Source organism: Scyliorhinus torazame, chromosome 15 (assembly GCF_047496885.1).
Source record: "Scyliorhinus torazame isolate Kashiwa2021f chromosome 15, sScyTor2.1, whole genome shotgun sequence".
Lineage (NCBI taxonomy): Eukaryota > Metazoa > Chordata > Chondrichthyes > Carcharhiniformes > Scyliorhinidae > Scyliorhinus > Scyliorhinus torazame.
Window position 1 is genome coordinate 20,812,323 of NC_092721.1, and position 7,188 is coordinate 20,819,510.

General features: G+C 50.1%; 1 long non-coding RNA gene across 1 annotated transcript; it reads right to left on the reverse strand.

Annotated features, from left to right (window-relative positions):
* Positions 1-850: 850 nt before the first annotated feature.
* On the reverse strand, positions 851-4,958 carry LOC140391545 (uncharacterized). The gene is made up of 3 exons (XR_011935106.1): positions 4,649-4,958; positions 4,472-4,512; positions 851-1,631 (listed from the first exon to the last, which is right to left on the reverse strand). It is a non-coding gene; the product is annotated as an uncharacterized lncRNA (long non-coding RNA).
* Between the last annotated feature and the right edge of the window lie 2,230 nt (positions 4,959-7,188).

A 7,188-nucleotide genomic window follows, 5' to 3' on the forward strand; every position in this document is an offset into this window, starting at 1 on the left:
TCTGCTGGCCTACATTGTGCAGGACGCAGCAGACAACTATGCGGCCGACCCTCTCTGAATGGTACTGGAGGGCCCCTCCAGAGCGGTCCAGGCAGCTGAAGCGCATCTTCAAGAGGCCAAAGCACCTCTCAATCACACCCCTGGTTGCTGCATGGGCCACATTGTAGCGGGTCTCCGCGTTGGTCTGTGGCCTCCGTATAGGCGTCATCAGCCACGACCGCAATGGGTAACCCCTGTCGCCCAGCAACCAGCCCCTCAGCCGGGCGGGGGGGGGGGGGGGGGGGGGGGGGGGAGTGTCCTTCGAACATGGCGGGGATGAAAGATTGTGCCAGTATAAAGGCATCATGCACACTGCCGGGGTACCGGGCGCACACGTGCATGATCTTCATGCGGTGGTCGCAGACCACCTGAATGTTCATGGAGTAGGTCCGCTTTCTGTTCATGAACACATCCCTGTTCTCCGATGGTGGATACATGGCGACGTGCACCCCATCAATCACCCCCTGGACCATTGGTACCCTGGCCACGGAGGCGAATTCCGCTGCCCGGGCATCCTGGTGTGCGCGGTCCTCTGGAAACTGGATGTACCGGTCGGCGATGGAATACAGGGCGTCAGTGACTGCCCGGATGCACCGGTGCACCGATGCTTGGGAGATACCGGACAGGTCTCCGCTCGGCGCCTGGAACGACCCCGTCACGTAGAAGTTGAGGGCAACCGTCACCTTGACGGCCACCGGGATAGCATGTCCTCCCCCTGTTCCATGTGGTGCCAAGTGTGCCATGAGGTGGCATATATGTGTCGTGTTGTTCACCCTGGGGTAATACGGATGATGCAGTTAACTGATTAAGTATACACCAAACATGTACGTTGGTTCAATATAAGATTTATTGAACTACAGTAACGAAGCACACAGCTGCCTGTGGGCTGACTCTCTACTACTCTAAGTAAACTACCATTAACTATCTAGACCAGGCTAGCTCTGATCCACGTGTAGAAGGTGTTGAATGATTTGTACACCCTGACTGTCAATACAGTTGTCACCAGTGGAAAGAGACAGAGTGCTGATGCCTCGTGTGTTTTATAGTGGGAAACCCCCTCTGGTGTCCTGTCTTGTGATTGGTCGTGTTCTGTTCTGTATATTGATTGGCTCACCTGGGTGTCTGTCACTGCCTGCTTTTACCTCATGATGTGCATGGGTGCATATTATGACAATATGTGCAACGGTCTCCCGACTCATCCTGAGTCTCCTCCTGCATGCCCAGTCCGGCAGGTCCTCGAAGGACGTGCGGTGACGGTACACTCGAGGGCTCATGGGGCACCTCCGGAGCCTTGGCACCACCACCTGCTCCTCCTCCCCCTGCGCCCCAACAAGATCGGTATCCTCGTCCTGTGCATCCCCAACGATGTGGTGGTCATCGTCCCCCTCCGCCTCCTCCTGCACGTGTCGGGCGGGCGGGACTGCAGGCTGAGCGGGTGCCACCGGGCCCTCTGCAGCCGGTCCCTCTGCTGCATCCGCCGCTGCTGCAGCTGCTCTGAGCCGCCTGCGTCGACGCTGCCGAAGGGCCACCTGCAGGGCAGAGGCTCCCGCCACGGCGGAAAACATCTCTGGCTGGTGCCCAAACATTATGATCTGCAGGAGAGGGGGGGGAAATACAACATGTTTAAGGATGGCGCATTGACACCTCAACAGCCAGGTGCCATGGGATACATGTGTGCCCCGGTTGGCTGGTGTTGCTACAGACACGCAGGCACCCTGACCCCGGCCCACAGTATCCGTCCACTGCCCAGTTTTGCCCGTCCCTCCTCATTGCGCCACCGTGGGCTGGCCATGCCCTCACGGGGGCTGACATGGGTGTCGCCTTGACCCTTCCCAGAGATGGTCCCTGCCAGCTGGGTGTTGCGGTACCTGTGGGGGTGGGGCTTGGCGCACCCAAGTTCAAGGCGTGAGGCCGTGCGGGATGGCGGCGCCAGTGGCCTTTGCCCATCAGCATGACCTCAATTTGCAGGCGTGGCTTCGCCACCATCCTGCCATGGCAGGCCTGCTGGCATGTCGCTCCCACGGAAAACCCTCCTCCTCCCCCCCCCACTCCCCGGAACATGGAGGCCCCCTGCCCCGATCCCCCCCACCCCCCGAGCATGGCTGCACCCTTCCCCCACCTCCTTCCCCTCCCTCCTTCTCCCCCCCTCCACCCCCCGCCCGAACATGGCTGCACTGTACCCCCTCTCCTCCCCCCCCGAGCATGGCGGCACCCTTCTCCCCCCTCCTTCCCCGCCCACTGAACATGGCTGCAGCGCCCCCCCCCGCCCCCCCCCCCGAGCATTGCGGCACCCTTCCCCAGCACGACTGGCTGATGAATTTATTTTGCAGGTGTCACCTGGGGCCACGCTGTCAGGACTTCAGCCCATCCAGGCCGCTGAATAGCGGGGGGGGCCTGGTGAATTGCCAAACTTAGCACCTCGGGCGATTCTCCGGGCGGCGTGTCGCCGACCTCGATGACGCCGTTCTCGCCGGTTGGGAGAAAGCGGAACGGCGTCAGCCCGAAAATCCGGCGCGAATGGTGTTTCTCCCAAATGGCGCGGCATGTGAGAATCCCGCCCCTATATGTGGAATCATACAGCCCCATCTCGATGGGGGCTAGGCCGTAAAATGCAGCGAGCCGTTCAAAAGTCCATTGACTTCGGCAGGATCGGAAAATCCCGCCAGAGGGATGGCCCATAAAATTCAACCCTATGTGAAATCACAACCTTTAAAATGTGACAAGGCTGTTATTCTTCTGATACAAGATTGCCCCCATTCCTGTTTTTTTTTGCAACCGCAGTATACAGTGATTTATTTTTATTTAAGGCATAAGAAAGTAGATCTTTTGGCAGAGCAGAAAGAATAATAAAGACCAGGATTTGTTGTTGGTGATAATAATGTTTGAATATTCAGCACATTAGAATGACTTCTCTCTGCTATTTCAATGGAGGCATGAATTAGCCCATTGATCTTGACTATATTACCCCGCCTGTCAAATAAAAGCAAAGCCATCATAGTCCCAGATGACCACAGGCTGCTTTCCCCTTTGAGGGGGGGGGGAGCTGACTGGTGGTGATTTGACCTGAGGATCATCACACCTCAGGTGAGGGGCAAGGTTGAGAAGGTTTCTTCATGTGGAACCTCAGGCGCTAGCGACCTTGTTCTGCATCACAAACCAGCTGTCCAGCCAACAGGCAGAGGAATGTCATACGTACGCATGAAACAATCGCTCAACCAACAGTATTTTCTGTCCTCATGTAAGAAAATTTTTGATTGACAGGTTGACCAACAACTAAAAGCTGACAAGCCAGGTTATGGTTTCAAGAAAAGTTATGTCTAGACTTTTTTTTATCGATGATGTCAACTCATGGGCGGCATGGTGGCGCAATGGTTAGCTCTGTTGCCTCACGGCGCCAAGGATCGGGTTCAATCCCGGCCCCGGGTCACTGTCCTTGTGGAGTTTGCATATTCTCCCCATGTCTGCGTGGGTCTCACCCCCACAACCCAAAGACGTGCAGGGTAGTGTGGTGAATGTATTGCTGCTACAATTCACCACTGTATTGTATTGTATTATGTTGATGCCCTTGTGGGCTCCGCCCCCTCGGGGGTGGTATATAGATCTACAGCCTGTAGGTGGCACTCAGTACAGAGCAGTCGCTGGCAGGCACAGATCTAGCTTATTAAAACCACTGTTCACTTCTACTAATCATCTCGTGTGAATTGATGGTCACATCAGGTAGGTGGATTGGCCACGCTAAATTGCCCCTTAAATGGAAATTGTTTTTTAAAAAGTATAGAGATGATGGCAACTCTTTTGTAGTGCACCCGAAGTTACTCAACAATAAAAATTATTTATTTACAATAGTTGAATCAGCTTATCCTACATTTCCTATGTTATAACTTTTGACTATACTTTAAAAGCACTTCATTGGTTGCCAAGTGCTTTGGTTGTGAAAAATGCTGTGTATTTGACCCTTTCTTCTATATTACATATTAATCCAGCAGCAAAATCAGGGCAGCGATAGATTCAGGGACAGATGCGGCAGGAAAGTCAGTTTGTTCTGTGCGTTGGGGAATGAAATGTTTCTCAGAGCGCACACAAATGAGTTACAATAGCGATGTTCTAAGCCACACAGTCCAAAAAAACAAAAACACTGCTTTGAATCAGCAAATACTCAAAACACTTCAATGAGTTGATGATTTAAAAGTACAACGGAGGTAGGCGAAGCAAGATAAATCAGAATCCCTGTCACAGCTGCTTGCTGCAATCTTCGTCGCTACTTCCATTAAGCGGTGAAAGTATAGGAACCTGGAGCTCGGCCCCAAACCACAGTCTCCAATTCAACCTGGATGCCACTGGCTTCAAACACGGCTAGGGGTTCTGACAAACGGCTCCTCTGTCCTTTCACATCAGGACAGGGTGTCCTCTCCACCACTGACTGACTATTTACCTCCTGCTTTCGGTCATCCCTTGCAGATTTTCCTTCATGTCCTAACGCGGAAGGAAAGCCCGGAGTGATTACTTGGGAATACAGCCATATAAAAGAGGCACAATCGAATAACAAAATCAATTTACTTGATCATTTCCTATTTGCAACTTAGACTTCAGTCAATCCTGAACAATGTACCTGTCACCTCAATAATGATTGCTCTGCATAAACAGACCGTGCCAGCATTGTCCATCCATGTAGTCAGCGCTCCTCAGCTCAACTGGCATCGTGACAATCATTGTTAGTTAGGTTTTTGTGAAGCTGCTTGAACTCTGGAAGCTGGAATGAGCAGCAGTTTGGTGCAAACAATGGCTGCAATTTAACGCTTCAAATTCCATTCGTGTTGGTAATTCATTTGGTGTGATCTCAATTACACTCCCATAAACAATAGAAAGACGTGTTGGGGTGATTTGCAAATCCCCCTGAAAAGTGTTGGCATCCACCCCATCATTTTAAGAACTGTCCGGTCCCATCGAATGATAAGCTCGGACGCCTAAACTGAAATGCTTAGTTGTTCATTACCACAGTGCCTCTGTTAGAATTATTGTGGATGTTTAACTCAGTGAATCTGGCAGTAAGTCACCAAGTACTTCCTGTGTAAACTTGAACAACATTATCGCCATCTCAAATTTATGGAGAGACTGGAATAGGAGAATGGGCAATTTGCAAGTATATAATAGAAACAATAGCATTTTTAACAAGACAGAGCTAAAGGGTGGCACGGTGGTGCAGCGGTTAGCACTGCAGTCTCACGGCGTCGAGGTTCGATCCCGGCCCTGGGTCACTGTCCGTGTGGAGTTTGCACATTCTCCCTGTGTCTGCGTGGGACTCACCTCCACAACCCAAAGATGTGCAGGGTAGGTGGATTGGCCAGACTAAACTGTCCCTTCGGTGGAAAAAGTAAAAATAAACAAGACAGAGGTAAATCTCAGATCATAATGGGCTTCGCAGTAGCACAGTGGTTAGCACTGTTGCTTCACAGCGCCAGGGTCCCAGGTTCAATTCCCGGCTTGGGTGGAGTCTGCACGTTCTCCCCATGTCTGTGTGAGTATCCTCCGGGTGCTCCGGTTTCCTCCCACAAGTCGCAAAAGACTGTTAGGTAATTTGGGCATTCTGAATTCTCCCTCTGTGTACCCGAACAGGTGCCGGAATGAAATGAAAAAATGAAAATCGCTTATTGTCACAAGTAGGCTTCAGTGAAGCTACTGTGAAAAGCCCCTAGTCGCCACATTCCGGCACCTGTTCGGGGAGGCTGGTACGGGAATTGAACCGTGCTGCTGGCCTGCCTTGGTCTGCTTTCAAAACCAGCGATTTAGCCCAGTGTGCTAAACCAGCCCCAGCGGAATGTGGCGACGAGGTGATTTTCACAGTAACTTCATTGCAGTGGTAATGTAAGCCTACTTGGGACAATAAGAACAATTATTATTATTAACCATTAAGTTGCAACATGCTGCGAGAATGAGAGACATCAAGACATCCGCAATCTAATTCCTCAGGTAGATATAAATTCAGGGGGAATTCTCCTGGTATCCTGGCCAATATTTATCCCTTAACATAAAACATAATCTGGTCAGTTATCTCATTGTTGTTTGTGGGAGTTTAGTGTGTGTGAAAATTGACTGCTACTTCACAACACTCAGGTGGAGTTTCATAAAAGCCTACAACACAGAAAGGCCATTCAATCCAATTAGCATGTGTCGATGTTTCTGCACCACAAAAGCATCCTCCTTATCCCACTTCATTGAATTCTTTGCGCATATCCTTTTCCATTTGTCTCTTTTCCCCTAAAAGAATTCTGCTATTTGTCTCAACTCCTCCCGGTGGCAGTTATTGCAACGCCTTTACCACTGTTTGGGTAAATAAGTTGCTTTCTCCATGGCAATGTCTCTGCCAATCCGAGTTGACTTGGTAATCAATGGTCCTGTTTTATAAATTGTTGTGATTGTTTGAAATTTGGAATTCTTATGTTTGTCCTGATAAGTGCAGGGCATGAAACGTTGCCAATACATCTCGATTTTCAACATAAAATTAATTTCTCTTGAATCCCCGACTGGATTTTTGTAATGATTTATCTTATATTAGGGGTCCATAGTTTTGGACACCCCCACAAGTTGAAAAAGATTTCTCTATGTTGACCCGATTAAACTCATTCATAATCTTGAAGGCCTCAAATAGGTCACCCTTCAGCATTTTCCAACTGGAGAAGAGCCTCTGCCTGTTGGGTTTTTCCTGATAAATTTATCCTGTCAGTTCTGGTACCATCCTTGTGATTTTGTATATACCATAGACTCTATAATCACATTTTTTTTAAAAAAGAGACCAAATGTGAACACAATACTCCAAGTGTGATCTAATCAGGATACTATACAAGCCGCCTGAGTGATTACACTTCAAAAAGTACTTTATTGCCTCTAAAACAAATGTTGTCACAGTCCCAGAGGTGCATAGGCTGTTCTCTCCTTTGAGAGAGAGCTGGCTGGTGGCGATTTAACCTGAGGATCACCACACCTCAGGCGAAGGGTAAGGTTGAGGAGGTGGGGCTGTCATGAATAACCTCAGGCGGTATGGAAATTGAACCCATGGAAGGCGCTATATAAATGCATGCCTATCTTTAGTTTGACAAGATGTGGAGATGCCGGCGTTGGACTGGGGTGAGCACAGTACGAAGTCTTACAACA